Raw genomic sequence first — 18,464 nt, forward strand, 5'->3', positions numbered from 1 at the left:
GATGCGCTGAGACAGGCTCAGGGACATGGTGTCACCTGCTGATGCCTTAACAGCAAGAGGCAGAGCCGGCAGCAGACAGAGGTCCTGGCTCAGCTCAGTGGCTCCAAAAGTTGCTGCAGAGCAAGGGTGGAAGGTGCAGGCTCTTTCTCTTCTCTTCTGCTTCCACCTTCTCTTTGATTCAGAATGTGGCTTCCTCCTCAATAGGAGGAATGGGGCAATGGGAAGGGGCATTTTGCAAGAAGATTCCTAATTGTCCAAAAGCACTGAGACTCCTGCTAAGATGATGTCCTCTGGGCACTGAGGGTCCTGCTGGAGGAGAGGATCTCCTTTGCTTGCATGAAGAGCAGAAAGGGCAGAAGATGAGTGAATGACAACTGATTGAGTGATTGCATTATTAGAACTGATATTTGTTTCATGGTTATGTCATAGGTTTCATTTGTATCATGTATTTGTACTAATTAATTTTATTGATGATAATCATAAGAAGAACTGTCACATCAAGGTTTTGTCATGTGCCAGTCACTGCACAAAGCATTTGAATGACGTCCTTGAAACTTTTCCCATATTGATCATACTGGAGGATGTCCAGAGAAACATAGAAAAGTGGTGTGGAGGGGAGTAGCTGATGGTAAGTTAAATAAATAATTATATAATTATTATTTAATAAATAATTATATAATTATTTATTTAATAAATAATTAGCGAGGCATGGTGGTGCATGCTTGTGGTCTCAGCCACTTCAGAGGCTGAGGTGGGAAGATTGCTTGGACCTGAGAGGTCAAGGCTTTGGTGAGCTGTGATCATGCCACTGCACTCCAGCCTGAGCAGAAGAGCAAGACTCTGTCTCAAAAATAAATAAATAAACAAATCATATTGATCAATAACAAATACAAGGCCGCTATGAAATTGGAAAGGATAGCAGAATTAGGATACAAATGTATTGACAGGCTGGAACCATGGACCATCACCAATAAGAATATATCTTAGATCACTGAATGAATGTGTGGGTATTTTCTTAGTTTCAAATACAACTGCATATGTCTATTAGGGGAGCATAGCTTAGTAGCCAGTAGCACAGATAGAAAGATCTAGGAGATTTCCTGAGTGCAAGGTGTTACATGGTGTGTATGGCTGCCAAAATATTGACTGTGATCTTTGGTTGCATTGACAAAGGTAGAGCATGCAAAGTAAGGGAGGTGCTCTATCTATTCTGCAAAGTGTTTTCTTTCAGATGCAGCATTTAATGAGAAAAGTACGTGAAAGAGTTTGTTCAGAGGACAGCTATCTGGCTTTTGATGGGACTTCAAACCATGTCAGATGTGAGCTAATAAAGAAAGGTAGGTTGCTTAGCTTGGAGAAGGGACTGAGCGAATAAGAGACAGAGAAAAAAACAGAAGCAGAGTGAGAGAGAGAGAGAGGAGAGAGAGAGAGAGAGAGAGAGAGAGAGAGAGAGAGAGAGAGAGAGAGAGAGAGAGAGTGTGTGTTCGGTGGATGGGAAGAGATAGGAAGGGCTTGAGCATTGCCCTCTTAATTCTGAAGAGTTTAGGAGAAAATTAGCATCCTCCTTATACCAACAGAGGGCAAGGCAAAGCCCAAGAGGTGGTATTTACAGGTAGATTGAGTTCAATTCAGATTAGGGAAGTATTTTCAAACATTTGGAACAACTGCCAGAGTAATGAGTTGTTCCAGTAGAGCTTGCAAAGTGTTTCCTTTCTAAAAGTCCTTAATTTTATAAATTTAAACCTGTACCTTTAAAACATAATATTTGAACAATGGTCAGTAGATGGCGGTAGGATACCGTAGATTTTACCAGTAGCAGCTGGAATTTCACCCTTCAATATGCTGGAAGTAGATGATTTTTTTTCTAATTATTATTGGAAGGTGTGTCCTAATCTATTGTTCAGAGAGAAATTGCTGATTTGAAAAACAGGAAATAATACTTCCTAATTAAATAGACAATAATGAGTAGCAAATACTTTTATGTTGCCTGAATGCTATCATGCTGTTTTTTTATTGGCCTCTAAAAATTTGTGGTAGGAAGAGTGTATGTGTGTGTGTGTGTGTGTGTGTGTGTGTAAATGAAAGGTCTGGTTTGTTTTAAATAATTCCAAAATGTAATATACTAATTTTGTGTAAAATTTTAAAAATACATGACTGAATTGAATAGAAAATATTTCTATGAAGCATTGCATTGAAAAAATCTTATTTTCTTCTTTATACTAGCACGTTTTGTACTTAGACATTATGAATTTTAAAATAAAAGTGTGTATTCTTCATAAATGCACTGAATTAATTATTTTTTTCCTGGTGTTTTGTAAAATAAAGTTTGTTCAGGAATGGTCAGCTTGGGAGATTTTAATCTATATGAGATTTTTCTCTCCCTTTGATATTTTTTGGGAGTTTTGCAATAGAAGAAGGGCCTGTATTTTTAGACAAACAAGCCTTAGTAAATATTCTTTAGAAGTGGATGTATGTCCAAAATATGTGGAAAATAAAACATGTTGATGTTTAATTTGGAAAGAGGAAGATAATGCTGATGCCACCCCTTCCCTACATTTTTTGTTTTTCAGAAAGTGTAGCATGATATTCTTGTGTGTTAGGTTCTAAATATCTAGCATAGCAACATCTTTTTCCCATCTAACTTTGAGCAGCGTATTTAAGTTGGCTGCATGTCTAAAAAGTTGTTCGTGGAGAGCAGTTAGTCACAAAAGCACATGTGGGTCCCTTATTCCTCTTTAATTCTAAGAAGTGAATATACTCCGGGCTTCCAAGGAGACAAATTGTTTTAATTTGCTAACATTTTGGGACTCTCCAGGACTGCGAGAAGCTAATTTCCAAGTTTTGGGAGATCTCTGATAGAATCTTAGGCAGACATTTTCTAAGATTATCTCTGAGACAAAAAAAAAAAACAAAAACAAAACAAAAAAAACAAGCAAAATATCAATTTCTGCACATGATTCTCATGCAAACCATACAGTCCATTCAAGCACGTTCTTTCCCATTCATTTTCTCTTCCTCTTTCTCTGTCTCTCTCTTTCTCTCACTTTCTCACTCGCCTTTTTATTTCAATTGATGGGAAACATGAACAGAGTTGTACTCCCCTGTGGAGTGAATGGAAGCTGGGAGATCAACACCCTGTTACAGAGAGGCCGTGTGACCTTCGCCAGGTCCTTGGGCTTTCTGAATTTCACTCTGCTTAGTCATCAACAAATTTGCTCTTCTGCTGATGGAAATTTGGCCAAGAATTATGAAATGAATATCTGAAAAGTTTTCTTGTTACTCCCGTAACAAAACACTCTGTGTAAAAAGAAAGTAACGTGCTTGTATCTAGAACTATCAAAGAATTTCTTCTTTGGCTAGTACAATAATCATAATTAATGGTCATCTGTGCATTTTCCCTACAAAACCTTTATGTCGCCGTTTAAAGGAAAAACTCAGATAGGACTAAATGTTCTATTTTATTTTAGCAAATGCTAATGTTCTTTTTCTATTTTATACACATATGTATACACACACACAGTCCACAGGCACACACAGACACATATATTAATCTTCCTATATGTGTAGAAACAATGTATAAAAATATGTTGTACATGTTTTTCTTGCTTCAGTGTTTCTGCTTGGGTTAAAAATGTAACAAAGTAAAATTTAAGCTCTTTCATGCAAGCATTCGTTCTTTTTTAATACATAAATTTTTATCAGAGTACTGCTTTAAGGTAATACTTTTTCTTGCTTTCTTTTTTTAAAATTGAAATTATTTAATGAGAGGCTGGAATAGTATGTACTTCTTTTATGAACATGTAATGTAAAACTTTTAGAGACTTGCTTTAAATAAGAAACTTGCTAAGATATCTGAACAGCTGTATACTGGTTTCTAGATTATCAAGTTGAAACTCAAATGTAAGTAGCGTGTTTTTTTTAAACATATCTTGATGTGACAGGATTTGTCAATAAGCAAATATTATGCTCACAAAACAGTTTTTTGGAGAGTATCATGATAGAAGCATTTCACAGTACACAAGTTGTTCAACTTGAACTCATAAAACATCATATTATTTATTTGTCTTTTCCTTTGAAAGATAGTTAATTATTGAAGCATTGAGAACATTTTACATTCCTGGCTTGTGGTTGTGTCTTGCAAACGTTGAGACTAATGAGAGCAAGTTCTCACCCTAACTCTGAACTTGCTGACTTATCTGATTTAAAATCTGAGCATTTGAACATTGGTGAGTTATTTTAAATAATGATTCTATTTTGTTGTTGCTGCTGTTTCATGAAGAGTGATTTTTTTTTTTTTTTCAATTCAACAGAGACAATGCCTTGCATCTGATGTAGGAGAAAAGGAGTGATGGGTCTGGCAGACATATATGGCATGTATATTTATTTAACGGTTTGCTATAATGCATATTATTAATGATGACAATCATGAACTCGCATGCATTGTTTATTTTGTAAATACACATAATGGAGCTTTCAAAAAAGGAGATCAGCTGCCCCTTGCAACGATGGCCGTCTGCTGTGGAAGTAACTACTCAGAGACCCTTTGTGACTTGGGTTCCTGACCCAGTCCATTTCACTATTTATGCTCTTGGAACATTTTGTGAAGTCCATCTATAATTTCCCTGCTCCGAGCATCTAAAATGAACCACAGGTCTATGTTACATCTACATGGTAGATTAGATTTGAGTATCTATAAGTGGATTTGAACATCAACAGTACCTGCAAAACTAAATATGCATTAAATGCCATTAAGTTGTGGTCATAAAATGCAAAAAGGATTTCTGAGTACTTGGGGGATTGGGGACATTCTTCAGACAGGACATAGGTTATTTGATTAACATGCACCTTGAATCTACTTTGTTTTGATTCTAAAGAGCAGAAATAAAATGGGCAAAACTCTACATGAAACCTGACGCATCTCAGTTTATTTCAGTACTTTTAATTTTTATTTTACATTTTTATGCCAACTTTGAAAACTTCTACTGGACATTTGGGCTTCATTTTGACCTTTCCATGCTCTTTCTCTTGATCTGAATTATTTCGTTTTAGTGAAAATGGAAAGAGTACAATAAAAAGAAGCTCAATCCGAGGGGCACATCTATTTCTGCATTAATTTCGAATTTAATTGTGTGCTACCTGAACTCTGGGACAACCAGCTTGGTGTTTATATCTCCCTCTCATTGAAAGTCCGAAAATCACAGGGAAACATTCGAAGGAAAGGAGACAATGTTTGTTTTCATAAATTTTACAAACCCTGGCTGTAACAGATCTTAAAAGGGCGTCTTATATAGTGCAGAGACGCTAAATACTACATCTGCTTTAAATATTGTTGGGAGTCTCAGGCCTTTGTGGAGAGGGTTTGATGCCGTCTTTTGTTGTAGGACAACTAGTGTACTCTGTGATGCAGGGGAGTTGCTAGTTCAAAGGATATAGCCTTACTTCGGGTTTCTTTTCTCTCTTTCTTCCTTTCTTTCTTTTCTTCTCCCCTCCCCGGCCACTACATCGTGGTTTTTTGCTTGGGGGGCTTTAGTTTTAAGCATTCACATGGAACTCCCAGTCTTTCTTCTTTCAAGAAAAGACAAGCCCTTTATAATAATAATTATAAAATCTGCAGTAAGGTTTGTAAATTGAACATACATGAAGCTATATTGGATACTATCACAACCTTTTGTCTTAAATTGGGTGAATAACTCTCAACTTTGTGTTTGTGGAATGGAAGGTATTTATAGATATTAATTACAGTCAAGCTAATTTAAAGTATCCTTTATTAATTTTCCTCCGGTTTGACAATTTTCAGGAATAATTGCAGCCACCTACATGCACAGTCTTCACATAATATTCTTAATTGTATTAAATATCTACCCCCCCACTCAGTTTACGTAGCATTTTAATATACATATTTTATTCAGCAGAAGTCTAAAGGCTTCTATTTATTCAAACTGAGCATTAGATCAGAAAGTGAAGAAGTCTGAGACCCAGGAATGGAAAGCAGGCCTTCCCTGTTTCTCCCACAATGATTTCGGGTAGGTGACTGTGTGTTTGCTGAGAAATGGAGTGGATGGGATATTGACAGTTTCCTATCAATAGCTAGACCCTAGAGGCCTGGCTGTTTGGGCCCACACTGATTGACTACTCTTTAATAGACATATAATTGTTGACAAATACCTTCCAATAGACTGTGGCAGCGCCCAGGCAGACAAAGAAGATTTCAGAATGATAAGAGACCGGAGCTGAGCCATTTGGTAGAGGCAGTGCCTTACAGAGGAAAGGACTTTGCACATAGTGAACTTACTAAGGGAAACCAGGTCAGGGCATCTCTGTGGTCAATCCTGAGCAATCCTACCAAAATCGAGAAATTAAAAAAGACTCATTGTTTCCGTGTATCACAGTGTTTGCTGGAGTGGGATGAACACAGACCGTTTGTGCAGTTTTGTATCCAATCTATTACTTTGTCCATGTTTACAAAATTATATATAGGGAGAGAAGGGTGTGTGTGTGTGTGTATGAGATTTGATACCTAGAATATTTTTTAGCTTGTTTATGGCATTGTAAAACCTATCAACCTGATTCTTCCAGGAACACAATAGGCTATTCAGATAATTTCAAAGAGTCTTGGACAGTAATGAGAATTATGGAAAAAAATTGATTTTAGACATCAGCCCCATTTACAACTGAAGTATCAGAGGAGCTTGGAGATGTCCCTGTAAGGCTGATGCATCCAAGAGTGTTCGGGAACCTCCATCTCAGCCTCCGCGGCTTGTCTGGCCAAGCTTGCCTTCCCAGATCAATGCCTGGCTGAGAAATAGCTCTTGAAAGTTTGCCTCACAGAATGCATTCTCTCGTCCCGTTCAGTTTCAGTAAATCTCCCTCCTTGGGGGCTTACTCTCAACCACAGGAGGCCACAGTTGCTTTCAGTATGTGACAGGAGCCTGCTGACAATGGGACTAGGTGATCTCATTTAGATCTGCAAGCTGGTGTAAGCTTAATAAAATAAAATAAAATGTAAACAGTTAAAATGTAACTTCAGCCTCATTGTTGCCGTCATACACCAGGGAGAATAGCAGATAGAGCCAGGCCTAATGTCATCTGCAAAGTAGGTTCCCTTATACTGTCCTGTGAACGCACCGGGTTGACACGGCAGGCCTCCTCCTGACATCCTGCATGAAACTGAACCAGCTCGTGCCCAAAAGACCTTGAGTCCTGCCTTTGATTCTTATTGATCGAATACGCAGATTAAATCCCACATCACACAACAAGGCAAAACCCGAGCTTTCTCTGTCAACTTCTAGGAATCCCGGTGAAGCCCTTTCTGAATTATCTTCTTATGCATGAAGGAGAGCTGGAGTGCACATGTATTTCAGGAAGATATACATGGTGGGCAAGCAGATACGTAGGTCTGATAGCTCCCAGGCTTTGTGGCAGGAGGATCAGGAGGATGAGACAGATAAGAATGTTGTGCTTGTTACCTGTTGTCAAATTCAAACCCATAGTTAGGATTCATTTGGAGAGAAGAAAAGATTATTTTTGAAGTTGCTTCTTTGCAATCTGTAAGCATTCCTAAACAGGCAGGCTTCTGCAAACAGCTGCCTCAAAATGTTTTGTGTGTGTGTGTGTGTGTGTGTGTGTGTCCATTAATTCAGAATTACTCCAATTACAAGCTTTTGATGCTCTGAAACCCTCTCTCTAACCCAAAAGAGATGGAGAGCCCTCGGACCATCCAATCAGATCATTTTCCCTGCCGCCTGCAGCAGATGTAAGCAATTTACTTTTTTATTTCTGCATATTCAGTGTGAGCGGAGCTGTTGGGGACCTTTCACCCCAGAGCCTGCAGGATTCTAACCCTATCAAATTAAAGCATTTTGCTCACTTATTCCCAAACGCTTTGCTGGTGCTAAGCAGACATCCCGCTGCATAGCAATGGCGGGTGTTCGTGTCCACTCATAGCCCCAGCCTAATCAGAGGTTATTAAGGAAAATATACAGTGCTTTAATTTGATGAGATTGGTTATAGGTAGTGCAGTTAAAGGTCACACTCCTGCGTGTATCTCCCTCCGTCTCTGTAATATTTTCTGCTCGCTTGACAATCCTGAGCTGCAAACAATAGGCCAAGGCGACACATTTATTTTTGACATGCTGTGATGGGCTCAATAGGGATAAAGATGAATTATTTAAGGATTGCATAAACAAACATCCTGGGCCAGGTTTTGGTTATATCTTTCACTTTGTGCTCTGTGTATGCTGTTGCCTTAAAAGAACATGTTCGAGAAATGAGCCTCCTTTGGGCAGGAACACATTTAGATGGAGGACCCAGATAGGCTGCTGCCAGATGGCTGGGTCGCCCGCCTAACTCCTGTTGCTGGCTGGGCAGGGAGGGATGGTGGCTCCCAGCTCCCAGGGAAAGGTGCCTCTGAAGGACTGATTTGCTCTTCTGACCCTGGAAACTTCTCCAACTGCTGTGAGCTAATTGAGCTGGCCTGTCCGCATCCATAGGAGTGGTGGGGCCACTGGGGGCCCAGGCTGGCTGCTTATTTCTGTCCATCGCCTCATCGAGAAGAAGTCAGGTAATGGAAGGTGGCCCAGTCTTTCCCTGGCAGGGAGAGAGAATTACCCAGCTCTCCCTGCTCTTTTGAGGGTTGATTTTCATACCAAGTTTTCTGTCTTTCCCAGAGAAGCCCCTTCTGATCTTAGCACATCCCAGCCTTGGGAAGGTACAGTCCCAAGATGAGAGTCCTGCTTCTTTGGGGTGCTTAGGCATTCTCAGTTTCCCATTTCAGACACATCGTCGAAGGCACAGAGAAAGGCATAGGAAGGAACAAGGGCAACTTCTAATCTTCTGTCGAACTTAATGGTTTTTGTGTATGTGTCCCTGTAATAGACCAACTGCAGGCTGATTTACCTAGAAATTTACATGAAAATTGCTTTATGCAGCTGTATGTAAAAATTCAAGCCGCACAGTGTCACTGTACCGTGCAGGTCAAGGCACAGCCCGGAGTATTATAGCCCAAAACAATTTGTTTTCAGTCATGGGGGGAGGGGGAGGGATGCAGCAGGATAGGGGGCCGAAGGAGGACACCGTGGGGGCTCTTCAGGACAGCACTGTGTTTAGGGAAGCAGCGAGGGCAGAGGGACAGCCTGCCTCCTCACCTTCTGCCCTGAGAGTGCTCCCTGATTGGCATCTGTCTTTAATGTCTTTTTTTCTTGAACTTTTAATATTTTAAAGCAATATTGTACCCGATTTATCATCCTACTCCCCAAATATATTACCTAATGACAATACTAAATTATTTGAAAGTCTTCCCCACTTGTACTGAGAAATACCAGGGTTAAGGCTGCTTAAGAAATGGTTGCTGTGTGCTCCTGGAGACCGGTTGACAACTCCACAAAAATCTTCTCTCCATATGTTGTTTTGTTTTCAATGTTCATATGCTTGAAATATGATAAGTTGGAGATATTAGAGAGTTAATAAAATAATAATAATAATGATATTAAAGTAGAGGACTTTAGAGCAATTTCTCATTAGGAGTTTGGGGGAAGGCAGGGTCAGCTGTGGGCAGCCTCCTGGGTCTGGCTCAGGTCTAGAGGAGGTTCCTTTCCTGCCTGCCCATTGCAACAGCCACGGGACGCCAGGAAGTTGTGTGTGATTCTTCAGGAGCCCTTACTGCATCTACAGTTCGGCATGCAATGTGTTTCCCACTGTGTGCACGTGGCCCCGAAAAGGTGGCTCTGCAACCTGCAGATCAGAGTACCTGTCAAAAATCTCTGCAAAGATTTCGAGATGCCTCCATGTGCAAGAAAATTCAGCCTCTCCTCGGATTGCAGAGCCTATGGGCCTGGCAATGAACTTCCCAGATTTCTAAGGAAAAATGCCATGAGCTAAAAATGCCGGCAGCAACTTTGTAGTTCTACTTAATGCTTTATAAATTTGGGTATGTGTGCATATATATGCATTCATTAAAATTCTTTATCATTGCTTTATGCTATTAAATGTTTTCGTGAAGACAGTTAAAATGATGAGTGCCATTCTCTATAGTTACATGGCTGAGTGAGTATCTTTATTTGGAACAATTAGTCACAACTGGGATCTGGGTGGTTCTGAGAATGCCTTAGAACTGGGTGGGATGGGGTGGCTGAGTGAGAGTGAGGGCAACCTCTTCAATGGGATGGATTTTGTCTCTTCATCTTTCTGATGACCCTGTCTCAGGACTTTGCCTCCTTATTTCTGTTGCTTCTCGTTTAAAACGGATCCCTCTGGTTTGTGTCATCATTTTGCTTTGCTTAGCTCCAGATTACATTTCCCCGATACAAAGCACACCTGAAATCAAAAGGCAAATGAAAGGCCCACTACCCATTCGTGCATAACGTGCAAACCAATTTTTAAAATTATTTGAGTTTCAGCCTTTTAATTTTAGGACCGTAACTTTGCCATGACTAGTACTTTAAATTCTTGCCCTTATTTAGGTATTTATGGAACAATTAAGATAGGTTACTACCCTTCCTTGAAGGACAGAAGGCAAGCTATAGGTCAGCTGAGAATATGCTTTTTTGGCAAATATCTAAAGTGTTACTTTGACGGAATATTTTCTAACGTTGTAGGACCTTAAAATACAAACCTGGTTATTTGGGAATCTGTAGAATTTAAAGTATGAAAATATTTGATGAGTTTATTCTTATAAGCTTTATAGTATAAGGAAAAATGGTTTTAGTTGAAAAGTTTGCTGTTATTGGTAGACAGATCTTATGGGGCTGGGTAAAGAATTAAACTGACTTTGCAAGTTGTCAAGCTGATTACACAAGTTAACTAGGAACAAATACTTAAATTACTTCTTCTATTGGCTTATCTCTTCAGTTGTATTCCAGAATATTTTTTGAAAATTGAATATTCCTTTAAATTGTCCTCAGGTTATTGTCGTTATAGTATAATCACCAGTCTCATAAAGTGGCTTGATTATTGTGCCTTAGCAGACAGTGCAGGGTTATGAAACCTGCATCTCCCGTCATGTGTTCTCACATGAGTTTCACATCATTGAGCCCCTTCAGCTGTCACATGCATCAATGACTGCATCATGTTATCGAACATAACCAGGTAATCAGGAGAAACAGAATGGAGAAGTTTTCTAAATTTAGATGAAAAATAATAATAAATTCCAAAAAGGTTATTTCTAAATATTTCTAATAAAATATTTGAGTTACTCTTGGATATTTTATGTAGAATACATGCTACATCTAATTTCAAATAGATAATTTTACCTCCCTCAACCCTACAAAGAAAAAAAAATCCAGACAAACTGTGTTTGGAATTTAAATGTTAGAAGGTGCTTCAGTCTAATAAATATTTTCCTAATATGTTATTGTGATTCTTTCCTTGTGTGAACAGGTTACTTTTGAAGATGATGACTTTCATGCTGAGACGCTCTCCACGTAATTCTGAAAAGGGCCGCTAGGTGGGAGTGGTGCCAACAAGGGTGGTTCAGGTCTGTTAGATGAACTACGTGGGATCCAGAGATTGCGTGATTTCCTTCTATGAATACGGCTTCCCACAAAATAGAGCTATTTGTTAAAGCAATAAATCAAATACTCCATTAATTAAAAATTTCCAGTGTTTTATCTGAATCTAATTTGAGAAGGAGAAAAAAAGTCATTTAGGTATGTATAAAGGAAATGCCCATCTAAAGTACTTCGGTTGTCGGTTGTCTTAGTTGCTAATCATTTAGCTCTGCTAGGCTTGTGTTGCCATCAGGCATAACAATGAAAAGTTACTAAAGCACACATGTTTCACTCTGCTAATAAAAAATAATTCCTTTTGTAGGCATCTATTGAGAAATTAAAAGACAAAAATCAGAAAATTGATATTCTAAGCCATGAAAAAGACCTCCCCAAAGTTCCAAAATTTGACATGTGCTAAACAAACTTAAATCAACCTATTCAGCAATTTAAATGTACTATTGCAAATATCTAGCAGGTCTAGAAAGAAATTATGAATACAATTATTTTAAAAAGAGAAAATGGAATACAACTCATAAAGACATTGGATGCTTCCAAAACAGTAGTAAAAAGCAAATTCATAGCACTATTAAACAAAAATAAAATGAAATGAGTTAATCATTATACTCAAGAAATTAGAAAAAAACTCTGTAAATACAAAGAAGCAATATTGGTAAGGAATAGAATTGACAAGTAAATGGAGAGGTAAATCTAAGACACTAGTTTTATAAGGGGAACAATTTCAAGATCTATGTCTGGAATTCTCCTTAAGATAATAAGATGGCTAGCTCAAATAAAATTAGAAGTTAGAAATGATAAAACAACAAATATAAAGGAGATAGAAATTATAAGACCTCTAAATCTATGCCAGAATGTTGAAGCACTCAATAAAATAAATGATTTTCTTTTTTGGAAAATATAAAATATTGATATTAATTCTAGATGCAAAAATATTCTGAGTGCACTAATACCATTTTTAAAAGCATAAATGAATACTTACAGATTTTAAAAGGCTAGAATACAAATAAATTGAATCAATATTTAAAATAATGCAACATAGAGCTTATTCCAGGAATGCAAAAGGGATAAATACAATCTTACATGTAATTATTTTATAAAACTGAAACTATACATATTGAGTGACTAATATACATACACTTAACAATACATCTCCTGTATTCACATAAGATTCAGAAACAAGACATGAATATTGATGATGTCCTTGTTATTATGGAGAATGTGATAAAAATTAAACAATCAAAAGATAAAGTAACTGAATAGTATTTAGAAAAAAATTAACATTAATAAGATATTTTATTAAGGTGACTGAATACGACAGAAATAAATATGAAACTCTTATATGTTTCCTATATACTGTATAAGCAATAAACATTTAGAAGTATAAGGGAAACAGCTAATTCAGAGGAGAGAATTAATTGAGGGACACATGAAACCCTATGTTAATTAGGAGGTATTTTCAAAAGAGAGTATGGCTATTGCAGTTTCATGCTGATTTATTTACGGTTTTAACAAAGTCATTGAAATCTTAGTGGCATTGTTTTGGCACTCTTTTTTTTTGTTATTAGAAAGTTCAGTGGCTGAATGGAGAGCTGGAATAACCCAACCCCTGAACAAAGACTAAGTAAGGAAGACTTGCCCTAGTAAATAGTAATTTTGTTAAAAGAAAACGACATAATTTAGAAAGGCACATTGATATGAGCATTAGTAGAAGAGATCAATGAAAAAGAATAGAGCACCTTGAGATAGACCCTCCAATGCAGATATATTTCAGCAACTGTTTAAAGTGATATCACAAATTAGTAATTTTTTTTCCAAACAAATGGGGTTGAGACAATTGGTATTGACAAAAATGAAGATCATGTCAATATATCATTTCAACAGCCCTGGAGGAGTGAGGAGTCCTCCTAAAGTGGCATCAAGGTAGGAACACAGAACCACTATGCTTGAATTTATGGCAGAACATTCACATCTGTAATTGCTGCAGATGTTGCAGAAATCCAGGCTTCCCTGGCTACTGTTGCACCCTAAATTCTCATCATCTGCAGTCTGTTTTGTGTGTACCCTAAAAGGACCTAGTCTACCACTCTTATTCTTTCCTTCAACCTTTGCTAATTTTTCTAATCTTGTCTTCTTGATTTAGCAAGAACTCCTCCACATGTTCAACATTTTGTAGAGCATTCCCTGGGACGTGGAAAATTCTGCTAGGCTATTCCCTGAGGCTTCAGTGGAGGCTATTTTCTCTTACAGTCTCATTTTTCAGGATCTGGAGATGGAGTGTTTTCAGTGCCCATTCTGCAGCATTTCCTCTTCTTCTTGGCTAAATACCACAGCCTTTAGAACAAGCTTGTCCAACCCGTGGCTCACAGTCATGTAGCCCAGGATGGCTTTGAATGTGGCCCAACACAAATTGGTAAATTTTCTTAAAACATTATGAGACTTGGCCAGGCATGGTGGTTCACGCCTGTAATCCCAGCACTTTGGGAGGCCAAGACAGGCAGATCATCTGAGGTCAGGAGTTGGAGATCAGCCTGGCCAACATGGTGAAACCCCATCTCTACTAAAAATACAAAAAAATCAGCCAGGCGTGGTGGCAGGTGCCTGTAACCCCAGCTACTCAGGAGGCTGAGGCAGGAGAAATGCTTGAACCCAGAGGTGGAGGTTGCAGTGAGCCAAGATCGCACCATTGCACTCCAGCCTGGGCAACAAGAGTGAGACTTCATCTCCAAAAACAACAACAACAACAACAAAACAAAAAAAAAAAAATTGGTTTTTGTTTTGTTTTGTTTTTAATACTAGCTATCGTTAGTGTTAACATATTTTATTGTGGGCCAAGACAATATTTTTCCTTCCAATGAGGCCCAAGGAAGCCAAAAGATTGGACACCCCTGGTTTAGAAGAAGTGTCATTCTGCAGTACATCCACTGTCATTCCCATATCCTAGGCACTCATTCCCTGCAGACTGAAGCTCCTAGTTCATAGTTTTACTTTCTGTATGTGATTCTGTTACCATTTTTGGTGAGGTCCCCATCCTCATGGATGGCTCATCCAACACATGGCCACTTGTTTTTTTGATCTCCTCACTGCGGGTGAATTTTACATTGGCTCTACTTTGAACACACGTTGCAAGTTCACATCCTGGACTCTCACTCCATCTGAAATCTTAACCTTACCACACCTCTGCTTTTCAGCACACTTCCTCTGCTACCCCAGCCACTATCATTCTTGATCATATGGAGACATATTTTCTCTCTATCCTTCAGCTCCTCTTCTGAACTCTCTTTTCTTTCTTTCTCTTTCTCTTTTTCTTTCTTCCTTCTTTCTTTCTTTTTCTTTCTTTCTTTCTTTCTTTCTTTCTCTTTCTTTCCTTCTTTCTTTTTCTTGCTTTTTTCTTTCTTTCTTTCCTTCTTTCTCTCTCTCTGCTTCCCTTCCTTCTTTTCTTTTCTTTCTTTCTCTTCTTTCTCTTTCTTTCTCTTTCTTTTCTCTCTTTCTCTTTCTTTTTGCTTTTTCTTTCTCTTTCTCTTTCTCTCTCTTTTCTCTCTTTCTCTTTCTTTCTCTCTCTCTTTCTTTCTCTCCCTTCCTTCCTTCCTTTCTTTTTCTTTCTTTCCTTTCTCTTCAAAAATAGGCCATTATAATCATGGCAGTGCAAACATCCCTCTGTTTTGCTTATCTTGCAAAACTGCAACTTTGTATCAACCTAATTATCATCTGCATCCAAAGTAGAAAGTTGCCAGGGAAAATGACATAGCTGAACTGAGAGAGTTTACTTCAAATGCGTTTCCTCAAACGGACATCAAAGGTTTCCGGGAATCTTACTGGCAAGTTCCCTGGTAAGCTCAGGTATCCTCTATGGAAGATTATGTTTTTGTATCATTTCTTTTCTCCTCAACCTTCCTCCTGTCCTTTCACTCTCATTAGCTGACCTTGCCTCATATTTCCTATCTCATCTATGATTCTATCTACATCTTGTTCCCTCCTGTTTTCCACCCTACGTTTTATTGGAAGACTAAAAAACCAACCACTTGTACTTTGGATTCTATCATCTCTTGCCTTCTCAGAGACTTCACTTTTTCATTCACATTCTTTCGTCTGTCACCAATTTTTCCTTCATTGCTGGATCTCATCCCTGAGCATGCAAACCTGTTATAATATGTACTGTAAAGAAAAAAGTAAAACCTAAGCCTCCTTTCATCTAATACCCCTCTGGAGAGCTTTTCATTTCTCCGCACACTTTAGAGCCCCAGTGGTCTACAGAAAGCTCTGCACTCACTCTCTCTGTTCTTTTCCTCCCTTCGCCTTCCGCCCACAAAAGAGAATGAACTCTGTCTTCATTGCCTCGTAGAAGTGGTTTCTGGCCGGGTGCGGTGGCTCACGCCTGTAATCCCAGCACTTTGGGTCTCAAGGCGGGCGGATCACAAAGTTAAGAGATCAAGACCATCTTGGCCAACATGGTGAAACCCCATCTCTACTAAAAAAAAAAAAAAATTATCTGGGCGTGGCAGCACTCACCTGTAGTCCCAGCTACTCAGGAGGCTGAAGCAGGAGAATTGCTTGAACCTGGGAGGCGGAGGCTACAGTGAGCAGAGATCTTGTCACTGCACTCACTGGGCGACAGAGTGGGATTTCATCACAAAAAAAAAAAAAAGCCCAATTTTTTTGTCTTTACTTCAGAGCATCATTTGAAATGTCCTCTTCTCATTTTTCTAATTTTTATTCTGTCTCACTAGTCATTCTAAGTAACTTTTCCACTATCTACAGTTTCTCCTCTACCACCCCCAGGACTCAGTCCTTCAGCTTCCTCACTCCTGTGTCTTCTCTTTCTCATTGTTTTCAGCATGTCCAGTCCTAGGATGTGGGACTGGGACTTAAGTACCTCCCATTTGCTAACTCCCTAAAACCACACCTCCAGCACTGAGGGCTTCCCTGAACTCCAGGCTAGCGTGTTCAACTGCCTACTTGGCACCACTATTAGGATTCTGATAGGACGTGACCAAAGTGGAACGTATACTTCTCCCCCTACTCAATGCAGTCTTTCACTTAACATTTTTTTTCTGCCCATTTCATCGTAACATGGTAAGAAGCTGCCATCTTCCCTCTTGCAGGGAAATCCTTGTATTTTTCCTGAGTTCTTCTTTTCTTCCATCTGTCCACTTCTCTCCATCTACACTATACCCCTCCCTAGGATGAGGTCCACATCACTGCCTCCTGCATGAGGCCCACATCACTGCCTCCTGCATGAATTAACATAACCACACTCCCATCTCTTTTCATCCTCTTCCATCTCATCTGCACCCAGTGTAAGCAGTTCCTAGTCATACATCGTGCCACTCTATTTATCTTACTTAAAGACCTCCTGAGAGTTTTCTAGATTTTGTAAAGCTTTGGAGCTTTCCTGAGTCAGGGCCTTTGCACATGCTATGCCTTTTGCTGGAGAGGCTGATTGCTCAGCCTTATGCATGCCTGGTTCCTTTCCATCATGTAGGTCTCCTGGTCAAGTACCCCCTCTTCAGAGAACATTTTCTCCCCTTCCTTCCCCTCTAGTGCACACTGCCAAGCCCTGTTCCCAGCCACCCTGTTCTCTGTCCTATGGTCACTCAGCTGCCATCACAATTCGAAGTACTGTGCATTTCCCTTTCTGGGAATAAACATTACAGGAATAATCAGAGTTGTAGAATGAGATTTGTATACAAGGCTGCCTATGTTTTTTTTTTAATAATGGCAAAACATTAGAATCAGCTTAAACATTGACAAATATATGTAAGTCTCAGTAAATTATAGTATATCTTGAGGACAGAGCATTAGTGCAAAGGCATTAAAATTTTGTTGTTCAAGAATGACTATTGGGCATAGTGGCTCATGCCTTTAATCCCAGTACTTTGGGAGGCCAAAGTGGGTGAATCACTTGAAGCCAGGAGTTCAAGACCAGCCTGGCCAATATGGTGAAACTCCATCTCTAGTAAAAATACAAAAACAAAAAAAAAGTAACCAGCTGTGGTGGTGCATGCCTGTGTTTGCAGCTACTTGGGAGGCTGAAGTCACAAGAATCGCCTGAACCTGGGAGGTGGAGGTTGCAGTGAGCTGAGATAGCACCACTGTACACCAGCCTGGGAGATGGAGCAAGACTCTACCTCAAAAAACAAAACAAAAGATAACTATTGACTTATGAATGATTATTTGAATGTTTATTTTCAGCTTTTTGCAGAACACGCAATTCTATATTGAACAACAATAGATATCTATTTATAGCTATCTAGTTACCTATCTATACATACATGGATACAATGGGATATAATGACTAGTGTTTTCATTTTTGGTAGGATAATTCACAAAAGTGGAATTGTTATATCAAATAATTAGGATCTTTAACATTTTAACACTTCACACTGCCTATTTCACTATAGTGTTGTCAAAATTGATTGTTTTCAATCTTTTTTATTTATTTGCCAATCTCTTATAACTTGAAATGGAATTTTACTGTTTAATTTGCAGTTCTGTGACTATTAGTAAATGTCAGTAACTTAAAAAGTTTCCATCTCCTAAAATTCCTTTCTTGTGTGTTTTTCTTTCTTCTGCATCCAAGGGTAGGACTGAGGAAACAGGAGAGAGAGAGGCTTCCACATTGGTCCAATGATAGCCTCACTAACTGCAGTTATTTACTCATCATTATTTCCATAATAGCTAAAATCTGCATAACAATTTTCTGTTTATAAAATACTTTCAATCCATCATCAAATATAATATGAGGTACAAACCATGAACAAGATGGTCTGTAAAGCACAAAAGTAGCTCATTATGTGTAAATATAAAGTGCTTTTTACTACTCTGAAGATTGCCAAGAGAGAATGTGTTCTTATTCCCCATTGCTTCTTTTAATATTGAGTTGGGAGGAGCCATGAGTTGGATACATTAATTTTTATGTTTGTGATCCTGCCCCATCCTCAATCTTCCATTGCATAGTACCTTAAA

Source organism: Trachypithecus francoisi, unplaced genomic scaffold, assembly GCF_009764315.1.
Source record: "Trachypithecus francoisi isolate TF-2019V2 unplaced genomic scaffold, Tfra_2.0 Lachesis_group3, whole genome shotgun sequence".
Taxonomy (NCBI): Eukaryota; Metazoa; Chordata; class Mammalia; order Primates; family Cercopithecidae; genus Trachypithecus; species Trachypithecus francoisi.